We start from the raw sequence: 15,071 nt of genomic DNA on the forward strand, positions 1-15,071 counted from the left end.
AATATTAAAATTTATTAACGAAACCATCTGCAGTTATATGTAATTTATTATATTCTGCTATCGATACATTATAAAAAATCATATAAAATAGGTTTCAGCAATAAAATAAATCATAAAACCTATGCTTACGAATCATAAACAAATACAATAATGATTAATTTCATGTTAATTTTCGTGCTAATTCATCCAGTATTGTATTATGTTACATCTTGCAATATTTTAAAAATAACTTTTTTCCCTGATGGAAGGTCAGCCAATCGTCAAATTCGGCTGACCTGGATTGAACAGACATCACCGAACAAGAGGATATGATTTTTTTTCTCTCCTCCTGCTCTTCTCTACTTCCTCTGTTTGCGAGTGCATTGCCACTCCACCACACACTTCTAGTGCAGGAAAATCGATTCGTATTAAAATTTACGAATTTTAAACCGGATGATTTTTCACAAAAATGTTCCTCCCTTAAAGAAAAATATATTAAGCATCGTTCATCTTAACTTATGGCAATGGAAGGTTTGTTTTTATCTAGTAATTCTACACCAAAAATCGATTATAACCGGTTTCTTACTGTGGACTTTGACTATTGCAACCCCTTTGCATGCATTTTCTATGGGATTCAAAGCATTTTGTTCAATTGTATTTTGCATGAATCATCGTTAAGAATCTAAATCCTCAGCAGTTAAGTTAAATCTTCAAAATTACAGATAAATTGAGGGAAAATTTATCTGTAAAATTGTTTATGCTCAAAGTTGACATGACGATTCATAATGAAGATTCAGAGAAATTTTTGCTAAAAATTTATACTATTTACAAAATAAATTAAATTTCCTAACATCAATACGTGATGATTCTCTCAAAATATTTATAAGTTTTTCTTGGAAGAGAGCCTAAATGAAGCAAATGTACAGGGATTTAATAGAAAAAAAAAATGCTTTTATGTAGCAACTCTAGCTATAAAAATAACATCTGTATCAAGTTTTACATAAATTTTTAAGCTTTAACAAGGGGGTGTTTCATTAAACTCTTCACCATATGACCTGCAATTAACATGAGTTAAAACATTCCCGATCGTTAAACATTTATTTCATATTCATAAGCGTTGTGAAGAAAATTCTACTAAAGTAATGTAAGCAATGACTCCATTATTTGTTCATAATTAAAATTAGAAAAAATTTGCAAGAAATTCCTACATAATTTACTCATTTGCAACGAATTTAACAATAAAATTTGATTACAGATTAGGTAATTTTTTATAATTAACCAGGAATTTCCCACATGGTTGAGGAATCAGCATAAATCGAGCATACTTTGTTCTATGACCCGTATTGATCCCATACTCATAAAAACACGTTTACACAAAGGAAAAGAGCATGTTTACACAGAGTTTTAACATGACACAATAAAATTTTACCCTATTTATCTCCCAAAATTTCAATAGAGAAGTTGGCGTCATAAACTTAAGCTTCCAATTTAGTTCTGGCTCAGCGTAGAAGTCACGAAGAGGAAGTAAAGCTGCATATCTGTATATATAGTATCAAAACCTCATATCTTGTGATATTCTTCAAGTGTTCGTGTTTACTTATCTTCTTAAGGAGTTGACAGGTGCAACTCATCTCGTCTGCGAACTCTAACATCTGCTCCTAGACTTAGACTTATTGATAAAAAGATGGGGGTGGAAAATGAAGTTAAAGCATTCAAATTAATCCAATAATATAAAATTCACACCTCGCAAAAGCTATATTAAAGGAATATTCGTTTATTTATTAAGAAATATATTCGATTTTTATTCGTAATTAGCTTACGTCTGACTTAATTCTAAACGAAGATATACGATTTGTAATTTAGCGAGCGTGTTTTCATAATAGAATTTATAATTTTGCATAGAACAATTTTGACTTTTAACATTTAGTTGTTACTATAGTAGCATATCTTTTATTATTCTACAGACATATCCAATTCTGTCTTTTGAATTTCAATGAAGTCAGCTGCAGGTAGAGAGGATATGATTGACAACCCCTATGGGTAAAATAACCTAGATGGAACTGTGTTCTACTCACTTCCACACTTCAGAATGTGTTTCTCTCTCTCTCGAAAGAGGAAAAACTAAACTTTATTTATTTATTTTTTTCTTTATTAAACTAGAAAGTTGTTTCGTCATATATATATAATATTTTTTTTTATCAAGTTTCCCCCCGTTTGTCTCTAGGAAGAACTTAAAATTCGTGATAAACTTTTTTTAAAGGATGGTTTTGCTTAAATCGAGGTCAAATTTTGTAATTTTAAGAGTAATTTTAGATAGTCGAGTGGAAAATTTGTTTGACTGTACAGCATTTAAAGTATTCTCTCTTTCATTCGGAGGAAAATCCTCTGATTTTTTTTTAAACGTGTCAGAGGATAAATTCTGTTCGCGTTTTTAATGGCGCTTGAATATTATTGAGGAAATTAGATTATTATTATTTTATTCTTAAATTAGAAGAGTTATTTTATTAATTTTTATCCAATTTCCTTAAGTGTAAGCTCAAAAACTCGATCAGAAGTTAAGATCTTCATTTCTCTTTTTAGTGTTAGCTTAGTATCCCTTTGATGGAGTTAAGCTGGACAAAATTACTAATCCACTATAACAATATAGCATTCTTCTTTTTGGAGGAAAATCCTCTGACTTAATATATATTTCGGAGATTAAATATGGATTTTTCTTGTAGTAAATGCACAAAATTCGGAGAAAACTTAATATTATTTTTATGTCGCAAAGTTTGTTTTTCTAAAAAAAATAATTTTATAAAAGAGATCGAAAATTTGTTAGTTTCTAGGAAAGATGAATTATTAAAATGAGGGAATTCGTCCCTGAAGATATTTCAACTTTAAAGAAGAAGATGAATTTTCTATTCGCTGGAACGAAGATGAAGAGGGAAAAAACCAAACAGTGATTCGCCAGGCGATCAAATATTCATCCCCTCGGGGGAAAATCTACTGACTAGTAGGAGGATAAATAGGAATTTCTCCTTTAATCAAGGTTCAGATACTTACAACGTAAGCAACTCTCATTTTCAGACGGTCCTATTGGTATCATATTTCAAAGAATTTTACCTTTAAAAAAAAGAAGTATTCAAAGATTTAATTTTATAAAATTAAATTTTCTCGCTCAAAAATAGCACCCATTTTGCATAATTACTAATCTTAAAGTACAAACTTAGAAAATGAATTTTCTAAAAATATCCATTCTTAGAAGTTTAATTTTGTTTAAAAGTAAATAAAGGAGAGAGAAGAGAGAATTTTCCACCCAACTCGTACTATGATCTATTGATTTTTGTAGCACATAAAAATCCTCATTTATCCCCATAATAAACGTTGGAGATCAATAAAAATTCCGAAGGTCAAATTAACAAATTTGTAAGAAGTGATGCTATTTTATACAACTGTTTCTTTCTTTGTTGTGGTTTCCAAGGAGGAGGAGAAAAAAAGAAAATAAAAACCTCCTCCTTTGGAATTCTTGGACTACTTCCAAGCTTTTGGGCCTCCTCTCGCAAGAATGTGGAACCGAGGTGGCCACTTTGGAGTATTTATAGAAAGGCCCACCTGCCATTTTTGGCACTATGCCGCTGGTTAGTTTCTCAGATGCAAAGAGGATTCGAGTCATTGTGGAGGCCCCCCAACAGAGACGTTACTAACGGAAATTTGTAGCCAATCCAGCCTTTAAAATGTAGTTAAAGTTTATTAAAGTAATTGGAAAGGGTTTCCTTCAAGTTGTATTCCCTGTTAAGACTTTAAAATTGACTTTTTACCTCGTTAAATTCCCCTTCAACAAACATCCTTTAGAAAAACCTTCCTTTCTTTGATTTCAATAGATATTTTTCTAACCCCCGTTTAACTTTCTCTTTAAGGAAAACTATTTTTTCCTATTTTTAAATGGTTTGTTTCCTTTATTGAAATATAAAAAAAAAGAAAATAAAGTATTTATTTCAATCTTGTAACAAGAACGTTTGTAAACAGTCGAGTCGAAAGTTGACCCTTGAAATGAGAAGTTCTAATGTCATTGAAAAGCACAAACTCTATTGATTCTGTTAAAATGAAAAAAAAAAAGAAGGAAGAAATAAGAAAAACATAAGAGGGAGGAAGAATTGGGAATTTCTCATAAGCCTGAAATTAAAGAATTTCCAAACATCTGGCTATTTTGCCATTTATCTTCTGTGTTTATAGATGAACTAAATCAAACGTATGGTTTAACATTCTCGAATGAGTGATGGTGCCTTTATGAAGTAAATCGATATCTCAAACTTTCGGCTTTTTCCTCCGCTAGATGGCATCAAATGATAGGCGAAATTCGAACTTCCAACATGTTGCCATCGTAGAATTTGTCACGTTATCTAAATCTTGTAATGGTAAAGAGTGGAAGCGATTCTTCGTGTGATGAACTAGATCCAGGTTCAACTACCAAGAGTTATGATAAAACTATGTTTAGCCTTTTGGGAGTTTGCAATTGCTTTCAAATAATAAAGTGGCTCTAGTAATAAAGCTCCAAATTTAAATATTGAGACATCGGTTATGTTTAATCGCTGGAACCATCAGTAATACAATTAATAATAGATCTTCTAGTACTGGTGGCTCTAGTTATAAGTTTAACTGCTGGAACCTCCAGTTCAATTAATATTAGAACCCTAAATTCAAACACCTGATTGTTTCAGTTAGCAGTTCAACTAGTGGAACCTTCAGTTGGAGTGATGGTAACATCAGTTGGATCTATAATTTTAATACATTTGCTAAAATTGCAGAGTGATGATTGACCCACACTTATAGTGAACATTTCAAAGTGGATCTTCAGCTAATTATTGCATTGTGTGTCATAGTTAATAATGTAAGTAGTAGTTGGATTCACTTCGCTAAAATCTCTCTATATACATGTTTAATGGCAGTTATATACACTATAGAGCATACAAATTGGACCTCCAACTACCTGATAACAGCAACTATTAAGTTATATTCGCATATCAAATCCAATACAGTAAACACAATTAAACCTATCGCAGCAACTATTATGGTAACTATTAGTGTATATAACAGTTGAAGTTTTAGGAATAGAAGCATTATAAAAGCAGTTGTAACGCTTCTTTAACGTACAGAAAAAATAATTCTTATTTTAACATTCATTCGACTAATTTTATTCTAGTGCATAGTGTGCTGATGTCTAATGCAGAATCCCCCGTCGATAAAATAAATTAGTCACTCTGTTTTATGGTGTTTTCTCATTGAACAAAAGCTCCACCACCCTACATCGATCAGGATGTGAGTTACACACGTGGGGACGAAACAAAAAACGATGACTCACCTACAACCTGAACACAATTAAAATAATTAAAAAGTAAATCATTTGTAGAGATTTGCACGTGGATCCTCTCCTAATTTATACAAAATTAGATAGAAGAAACACTAAGAAATGTACAGTAGTTGTAGTGTTAGTAGTAATAATCAGAAGAAACGTCTCTCTTTCTCACTATAGCATTTACATTAAAGATATAATTAAATTTCAGCGAATGTCGGGTTACATGCGGTGTTGTGTGTTATCTCAATTCTTAATTGTTGGCCCCGGTATGCGACTTTGTACTGCTTGACATTCCTCTGTTGGTTTCATCGTCGTGTTTAATCAGTCTTGATTTATGTACAGTAATTCCGGTAACTTCATAAACACGTAGTCGATGCATTACAAGACTAGTTAACATCATACAGAAACTATACCAAAGAATATGTATCACTTTCGTATATTAGTTGCTTGTGTTTTTGACTTACATTCATATTTAAAAAACACGCTTGTACATACATACTATATACTTGTTTATTAATAATAAATGGCTTAAGCTATATTCTAGTTAATTATATATTTATGCATCTACAGAGAAAGATAAACAGATGCATAACAGATGTAGCCAGCTGCATATTATTAATATAGGGAACGTAAGCGTTTAATAGTTACACCTATCGAATTCTGACGTTTGAACTGAGGTCAATCTTTAAGCTAGGTCAAAGGTTACTATCTCTTTTTTTTTCTTTCTTTCAAACTACTCTGCACACAATCAGCGACTAAATTAACACAACCCCCTTTCTTCTGGGAAACATCAAACATGTGTCCGGGAAAGTTGTCAGGTATGTAGGTTAGACACCCAGGTAGATGTGGGTCGTGGATGTCATTGTCTGGGGTCACGACACTTCACTAACCGGTTCTTACAGCAAAGAAGATACTGGTAATGAAAATGTCGTGAATTTTTTCTTTGTAAATGCGGAGGTTGCGTAGAGTGACTCGAAGTGGGACGCCATCAGGTCAAAAGTCACCCTTCCGCCTTTACTAATCAAGCAGGAGACGAGTGTAGAAACGAAAAACTCACTCTTAAGTACAGGAAAGTTTCGTGTGCAGTTTCTAGTTACGAGCGATAATTCTGTTTCCAGGAAAAACAACACGTCACAGGAAATATAATTTATTTTTAAATATTTTCAGACATTAGAATTGTTTTTAAAAACATCGTAAATACGGTCTTCAAGGATAATTTAAGACACGAAGGGGTTCAAGGTAGACGACTCTTCCATATTTTCTTTCCAAACAAAGAATTCTCATAGCGTATAAAGGTCGGTCGCATCTTAATTATTCTTTATTTTTAAACATCAATAAGAAAAGTTTAATTTTATTATCGATGGTTTAAGTGCCGACGTGTCACTTTGGCTTGTCATTTCACGCATGCTCAGATAGTGTAGCGGTGTCACACCCTTTCGTTGTCATCGGGGGATCTTTTCCTTTATAGAAGTGTCATGTTATGTCTTTCTGCTTCGCGGCTTCTTAAACAGTTCTCCTTCTCTTTTGTCAACACACGTCTTCTCCTGAGCCGAGACAGTTTACTGAATCAGTTCAGGCGTTTCTGACCTTTCGCGAATAAAGATTCGATACCTTTTTTTTAAAGATGGAGATTACGACCCGTGACGTAATTTAAAAATAAAAATTCTATCTTGTTAGAGGTGTTCTGGGAAACTAATCTTACGGCTAAGCAAATACGGCTCATGGCTCCGCCTTAAAATAATAATAAAAAAGAATTTTTTTACAATAAAAGATTTTTAGCCTCTAGTGAACAGTAATTTTATTTTATATTTGAAATTTACTGATATTAAATGAAAAGTACTTTGGTCGTTTTAGAAAACAAAAATTTTAAAAAAGTTTCATACGAATTATTATAAATTTCCTCATTGAATAAATAGTGGAATACGAATATTAATTAATCTAGTATTACAAGAATATTATTTTTGTGCATTTGAGTAATTATCATGGTTTACATGAAATACACATTACTATTAATGTGTAGTAATCATACAAATAATACATTTAAAAATTTTGAAATAAATTTAGTTTTCCAATGAAAATTTTATGCAGATTTTTTTACAAAATCACAGACGTCATATAACCTTTTGAAATTAACGGAAAACTTTTATACGTATTATCAGCGATTGTCTTGGATAAAATTGTTCCGCGAATTTTATCATGCTTATCTGCAACCTTNTTTTTCCCTCTAACCTCTAGTGAAAAGTGAGTTATATAGCCTTTAGTGAAAAGTAATTTTTGTCCCTAGTGAAAAGTATTTCTTTTGCCTCCAGTGAATTTTTTTTCGATCCACTTGTCCACTTGTGAAAAGTAATTCTTTTTCTAGTCCCTTAGAGGAAAAGTAACATTTGCTCCCAGTGAAAAAGTAGTGTTTTGTCTTTAGTACAGCGCCTTATTTTCTTGCGTATAATCTAGGTATTTTTCTAACCCCCTATAGAAAATAAAAACCTTCACATAACCCACACCACTGCATATCCCGTGCTTACGATAGGAACCATTGTTCCAAATGCAATGCCTTTTGGAGCAATGGTTCAAAGTGTCTTTTAAACATAGATAATACAGAAAATGCGGTAATTTTTTCATATCCATTAGTGAAAAGTAGTATGTTTTCTTGTGGAAAAAATTTTGTTCTGTTTTATTACAAAATAATTGTAGTGAAAGGTAATCTTCCATCCTACTTAAAAAATAATATAACTAAAACTTTTATCATACAATTCAACTTATCCTATCTACAAAAAAAGTTAGTTAAAAACACATCCGGGTTCAAAGGATATAGTTATAATTTATCAGATGGAGTCACATATTCTTTTAAAGTACCTTTTGACTCTGTTTGATATCCATCTACGCCTTCTCGTATAAAACTTAATAAGACAGAACTGGGTAAAGGATATGGGCATTATCAGGTACGTATAATTGCCCATTTTTCTGTTCCAAAGCATCAAGATTTCGTTTGTACTTTTTTATGGCTCGTTACGAATCTTTATTCGGACGTTTTCGATTATAATCCTCCACTTTCTGTGGTCTCAACGATAGCTTTATCTTGCTCTATCCCTTGTTATCCTCCATCATGGTGTAATTTTATCTGACAATCAGTTCTGTAGCAATTCGATTCCATATAATCTTGCGATAGGAAACTTTTATTTCCCACAAACTAACAAAAAAAATTGTTTTTAAAAAAATTCTTACCAAATTTCTTGTGTGATGTTGCTCTTTTTACATCCCGATTCTGATACTAGAGAGCAGCATCCTGTGAAAACTTCCTGAAGCACCCACTCTAATCCGTAACGTATACATATTTTAAATTGTTTTAACTTAGTTCAAACTTCTCGATACCCTTCACTAAGCACTCATCTGTAGTTTTCCCCACTCTACATGGCAAATACTTACTTTATTATACCATAAAAAAAGCGAGTAAATCAAGAAAAACGAGAATTTACCATCTTGAAAAACCACGCAACGGCTCTGAAACATAGAGCAAAGCCAATTTAAATAAACTAGAAAAGGAATTCCTATCAATTCTACAAAATCAAAATCCATTCATTTATCATTTTTCGGATATTAAATTTCCATATTTCAAGTATCCCTGGATATTTTGACAGTTCATATATATAGAAACTCGTAAGAGATGATTGATCATTTCAACTATACGAAAGTAAAGTAAGTAAAAATAAAATAGAAGAAGGAGGGGAAAAAATGAGAGACTTAATCCGTGTTCTTCCTATTTACCTAAACGATTACAATCGATGGAACTAACCAAACGAAATTGCTTGTTAAGGCAAAAATGGCGAAATAGCATCGCTACCAGTGGGAGTTGGTGTCGAACGTGACTCTTGCGATACTCTAGTAACTAGATTATGTGAATTCTTTGTTTATCCAACGTGATGACGGCCGCATGTGTGTCGATCTTTACGTATCCAATGGGGATTGATAAGAAAGAATAACAAAACACTAGAAGAAATCCCATTCCGACTAACCCCTTTATTCCGAGATATTCAATAAACTATATATAGTATTGCCATAAATTGTATGTGTATACATCTGTTCTTTTGACCTACTTTGACTATTAATTTCTTAAATTTCAAAATTCGTGACTATATGAGAGAAATCTCCCCATTCCCAGTTCTTAAATGTCATTCATCCATGCCTAAGTTACCATTATCCGTTATGCGAATTTAGATAAAATTCCAAGAAAAATAAGAGGGTTGAGTCGTATAATTTCTTTTAAAATATGTTTTTATTAACATTTTTCGTGATTAAATTGTCACTGGACAGAAATTTCTCATGTTTTGTGCTTAAGGAGTTGGTTCAAAACTAGTTTTTCTTGAAGTTCTTCTATGGTTTACTCTAATGAATTTGAAGTTTTCTAACGTGTTTAGAGGTACGTAAATGTTTTTAAAACACTTTAAACCTTAAAAATTTAATTATAAAACCCAAAATTTATAAATGTAATTAACTAATCTTCAGAAAATTCATCTGTGGTCTTGTAATTGATTACAGTTAGATTCAACCGTCGTTTAGATTAAATTTCAGACTGAATGAGATTTTAAATGAAGAACTTAAAAAATTTTCCAAGTTATTAACTAGAATAACTTGCTTTTTCTGTGCTGAACGTGACTCTAGAAACCTAGAATTCGCTGTATTCCTTACCAAACTGGTAAGGAATACAGCGAATATAAATACACCTGATAAGCAACTTCTTTGGTCTCGTGATTAAATTACATTATAAAAATGGAGAATATTAATGGCCCTCTATTTTATAATTGCACTCTTCTCCAATTAAAACTTAAGTATATTTATGTGAAAAATTTTAAACTGTATTTTTAGATACATTCCTTGCCAAATTTCTCAAATGATTACGAGAAGCGTGGCTGATATTACAGGGGTGGAGTGTTTAGTTCTTAAGAGCATTAAACTTGGATTTGTTAGCAGAATTTTCAGAATTTGGGCGGAGGTAAAATGCTTGAGTTACTGATGCGTGCATCCAAAATGCTATTTTTCAATCATTTTAACGGTCTTACAATATAAAATACTGCATTAAATTCCAAGGATAATAAATTTAGAAATGAGCAAGTCGAGTGCCATCTTCCTGGAACGTAGAAGAAAACAAAGAAGCGAGTAAAATTAAAAATGATTGAATAATTGTTTTTTATGAATGTTGTGCCGTTTGTGAACTTTAACCTTAATAAAATAGAAAACTTTCCTCTAATATTAAAATAGAATTTGGTCATTTATGACGGAATCTTTGTCTGATTAAGGTCATAGATGTGTGGGAGTAGACGTTCACGATTTTCTTCCTCTTGCTTTCCCCTTCAACTCGAAGACAAATGCTTTGACACAGTTTGTAAGGACGTTTCGACTCTGGGATATTTCTCATCCTCCAGTTTGCTACGCACATTTTTTAATCCTACTTTTTTTTTATTTTGAAACATTCCAAGTAACTTTACTCTTTCAATTTTTTTTCCAAGTCTCCCCTCTCTAAATGACTGTAATGTTGTGAAAAACGATTTAGTTCAGGATTCGTTAAAGTATTCCTTCCAGTAAACGAAGCTTATTGATATTTTTTTGGTCTCAGAATGAGGTTAATTTGCAGTAAATTTTCTGACAGCACAAGACCAAAATAGCATTCTTAAGACGTAAGACGCAACGGGTAATATATTCCACATTCGAATTTTTATTTTAAACATTAAAAAAGTTTAAATAATTCGAAAATCATTATGTTAATACATACATTATAGTAATTTAATACAAAAAAATTGATGTCAACTGCGGAAACACGCTCGGATGCCGCATTAAATTCGCACGCACGTTACTTAAGCGAAAAAAATTCATTTCTAACGAAACTGATTGAACTATAGTTTACTTTCTAAGAAAACAAATGGTAAATCATCCTACAATGCAAATGATATATTAATAAAAGAATTATATGTTAAAACAGAATTTTCAAGTTGACATTCATTAAATCGTTTACGTGCCGTGACGCTAATACATCAATTTAACGCGCAAATATTTCATTTTTTTTAATAAAAATTTATTATTTTCTTGCTAAAAATGATACTGTAGAATAAAATTTTTGATAGGACCGCTAATATCCTAGTATTAAACTGATTACACACCGTGACGTTATAAGATAGGAGATAATAAATGGACGTCTCGCGATTTTTCTATTCTTGTTTGTTTATGTAATTTTTTTTATATAAATGCATATTAATATTCTAAATTTTAACGTTTCTAACAAGTAGAATATTTAAATTTTAAAAAATAGAAATAAAAAGTACAGTAAAGATAATAAGCTAAGAAGTCGTTAAAAATGGCGCATTAGTTATTCAAGAATCGAAAGTTTTGGTTATAAAAAATAAATTTTTATTTAATTTTATTATTTTATTTTTAAAGATAAACTTTGGTTTTTGACGATAAACACGAAAAATAACGATAATAATTTTTAGTTGTTATGATTAAAAATATTTGAACTTTGTTTTCTGTGTAAGCAAAACGAGAGAATATATATTTAAATTTTAACGATTTTCTCCGAATTTATTTTTAGTATTTATTATTAATAGTAAACTTTGTACTTTTAAATTATTGGAAATTAATAATAACTTAAGTAAATTGATAATTTTATTTTTACTTTAATTTTCAAATGAAATTAATTTTAAACTTATCGAATGTGAGACGAAGGACGAAATTTTGTTTTTATAAATATAACTCGTTTGAGTTACTTAATTGGTCGAACTATCCCGTGATTGGTGGCCAAATTTTTTACTTTCCAAAATCCCACAATCCATTGCCGACGATATATTGCGCATTGCATATTGGGAAATTGACACACTAATAAAAGCGAATCGACAATCAATGAAGTCAGTGACGTAGTTAGAGTGATAGATTAGGGAAAATATTCGAGTAACGAGGTAACTATCAACAAAATTCTTTCGAAATTCCGAAAGAGGAAGCTAGACTGATTTTAATTAACGAATTTTCCGAGAGTAGATATTAAAAAATGAGCAGCATTTTTTCCTCTCTCCTTTCGCTTTCATCCTTCTTATTTCTACTTTATCTCTCGTCTTTCTCCTATCGAAACACGATCTCGGTTTACAGTAGGACAAAAAAAAGCCTCGTAATAAAGTTGTTTCTTATCAATGAAGGTGTCTCAGAAACATGAGATGAAATTTGAAAACGCTCGTGAGAAAAGCTCTCTCAGAGAATGACAACAATTATAATTTTTCTGTGGGGTATAATTTATTTTATTGTTGATGAAAATTTTGCATAAAATAAAATCTTATAGACGTAGAAAACTTTTTACCATTATTATTCATGTTTTGGTGCATTTATTTTACAAAAATTGAAGAACGCATCATGTACTTGGATAATCGTCACGCATATACTGTATCACTCATTAATGTCTTTACAGCGTAACAATTTATGCGCAAGCATAAGTGCACGAAAGAAAATATTATACAGAAACGAAAGTACTTTTAAACGCGAGAAAATTTAATAAATACTTTTCACAATTTGCATGCGTGTTCTCGATGTGTTAATTGTCTGGAGTGTTTGTGCTCCGTTTCCTAGTGTACACAAGAGAAAAACTATAATACCCAATTGTGTTAGCTTATTCCCGATAATGCAAGAAGATCTCCAGTGAATTTACTTCAAAGTTTCGAGTTTCTTTGCTGGAATAAAATTTATGCCGGTAAAAGAAAAATATTATTCTCTATATTATATTCCTTTTTTCCTCCAACCGCTGGAAGATATTAACAGACCATTCGTCGCCCTCGACTGGTTTATTTTTTTTTTAAAGAACTCGCTTAGTATAAAATATGTCTGCATTAATAGAGTCGTAACGTTTATTCTCAAAAGTCATTGATTTTTCACAAATTCCTTTTATCGCTTTTAGTATCTCGCCATTTGTTGTATGTTGGTAATGTTCTTCTCCTTTCTAATGTTCAACCAGATAACGCTTTCTCTTCGTCCATATTCTTCCACCCTGCCAGAAAATAATTCCTGCAAACTAATTAAGCTTCAACTGAACAATTCGAAATGTTGCTGACGTGTTTCCGTTAGTGAAACACATCAGCGAGTCGAATCCTTTACAATAACGATGTATCGTGTTGTTTTGCGATGTACACACTCTTCTAAAATCGTGTTTCGTTCGTTATTGAAGCGTAAAGAGACTTTAAAATAAAGGATTCGTGAAAGTATCGCGCGATAAATCGCTTATTGCTAGCGATTTATCGCGCGAATTTCATTGTAAATAACATTTTTCGAATATATTAAACGTGATACATCAAAATATGTATTTTATTCGCAAAAAATATTTGCATTTTTAGCATTTTTGGTGTTTGAAAACACGGTTTAGTCTTTTATTTAGTCAACATTTTAATGTTTATGTAGTAATTTATAGGTATCAAATTATCGAAATTTTGCTACATTTTAAAACAGAATTTTAAATCGAAGTTGGCAGAAGTTCTAAGTAAACATTCTGCCAACATATTTTAATATTTTCTAAACATTTTGGCTACTAATAGCTGCAACGTTAAAGCATTACAATGAGTGTGAACCGCGTTATAATGATGATTTATGCAAAAAAAACGTATGTATGAGTATGCATGTACGCTATTCACCCAATTTTTATGATCTGAATATTTATTTTAAATTACTGTTGACACCGCATTGTTTTAATTGTTTTCAAGGGTAATTTTATACTTTTCATTCGCGTACTGTTTAGAAATCGAACTAGAATTAGGCTAGATGCTCTCGAGCTAGAAACTTCCTCAGTTTTGCAACATGCAGACACTTCGTAGTGTTGTTCTATGTTTAAATGAAAGTTATCTAGAGTCGTTAAACCGATTGTAACGCGAGATTACGAGAGTACAAATTCCTATCGACATACAAATAATATATTCAGCGTAATAGTAAACCAGAATGATTTTTGCCAATTTAATAATAAAGTAGAAATAATTTAATGATTTACAATTGTTTTTTTTAATATCTAGCATGAATGTTTAAAATGAAATTTATTAGCTTGGCTTTTTACTAAAAATTCAAAAATTAACAGTCAAATTTTCTATCATTTACATTAATTAAATATCCTTTTTTATGTGTAATAATTAATACAATAATGATTTATTAAAATGATTTTTAATTAAATTTTTTTAATGGAAGTAAGCGTAAGATTTCTCTTCTACAATCAAAAATAAACAAGATAATAGTTTTATATATATACAGTGTATAAAAAGAGGAGAAGGGGGAAGACGAAATTAATTATTGTTCTCTTCTTTCAAAGTGTAAAGGCAATATGTTGCGTTTTGTAATTAATGTCGCAGCGCGAAAATCCTATCGAAGAACGACATCACTTGACACATTTTTCACCAATTAAATCATTCAATAATATCAAATTTCTGATTTACTACTATTGATGCTCCCCGGGGGAGAGAGGGAGCGCCATAGAAATTTGGCTCCAAGGTAGACGATATCCCCCGTGTTCTTGTTTCTGTTAAAATGACGCTTTCGGCTGCGAGAGGGAAAAACAGAAAAAGAAAAAAAGGAAAAAAATGATTTCGGTTTCCGGAAAAGAAGAATAGCTGCAGGCAGACATTTTCTGTCAAAGAAAGCAAGTCGCTCTTTTCTGTTGTTCTCATACTCGTTTGTTCGTGTCTCCTCCTTTTGTTCTCTTTTATCCATTGCCAAAAATCCCTTCCTTCGAAAACAATGATATATCAAGTAAAGC

General features: G+C 31.3%; 1 protein-coding gene across 5 annotated transcripts in view; it reads left to right on the top strand.

The window, feature by feature from the left end:
• Positions 1 to 15,071, top strand: part of LOC111624561 (putative polypeptide N-acetylgalactosaminyltransferase 9) — a 44,577-nt gene that overhangs the window by 7,574 nt on the left and 21,932 nt on the right. The window lies entirely within an intron of this gene.

Source organism: Centruroides sculpturatus, unplaced genomic scaffold (assembly GCF_000671375.1).
Source record: "Centruroides sculpturatus isolate CEXI.00-Female unplaced genomic scaffold, Cexi_2.0 scaffold15, whole genome shotgun sequence".
Taxonomy (NCBI): Eukaryota; Metazoa; Arthropoda; class Arachnida; order Scorpiones; family Buthidae; genus Centruroides; species Centruroides sculpturatus.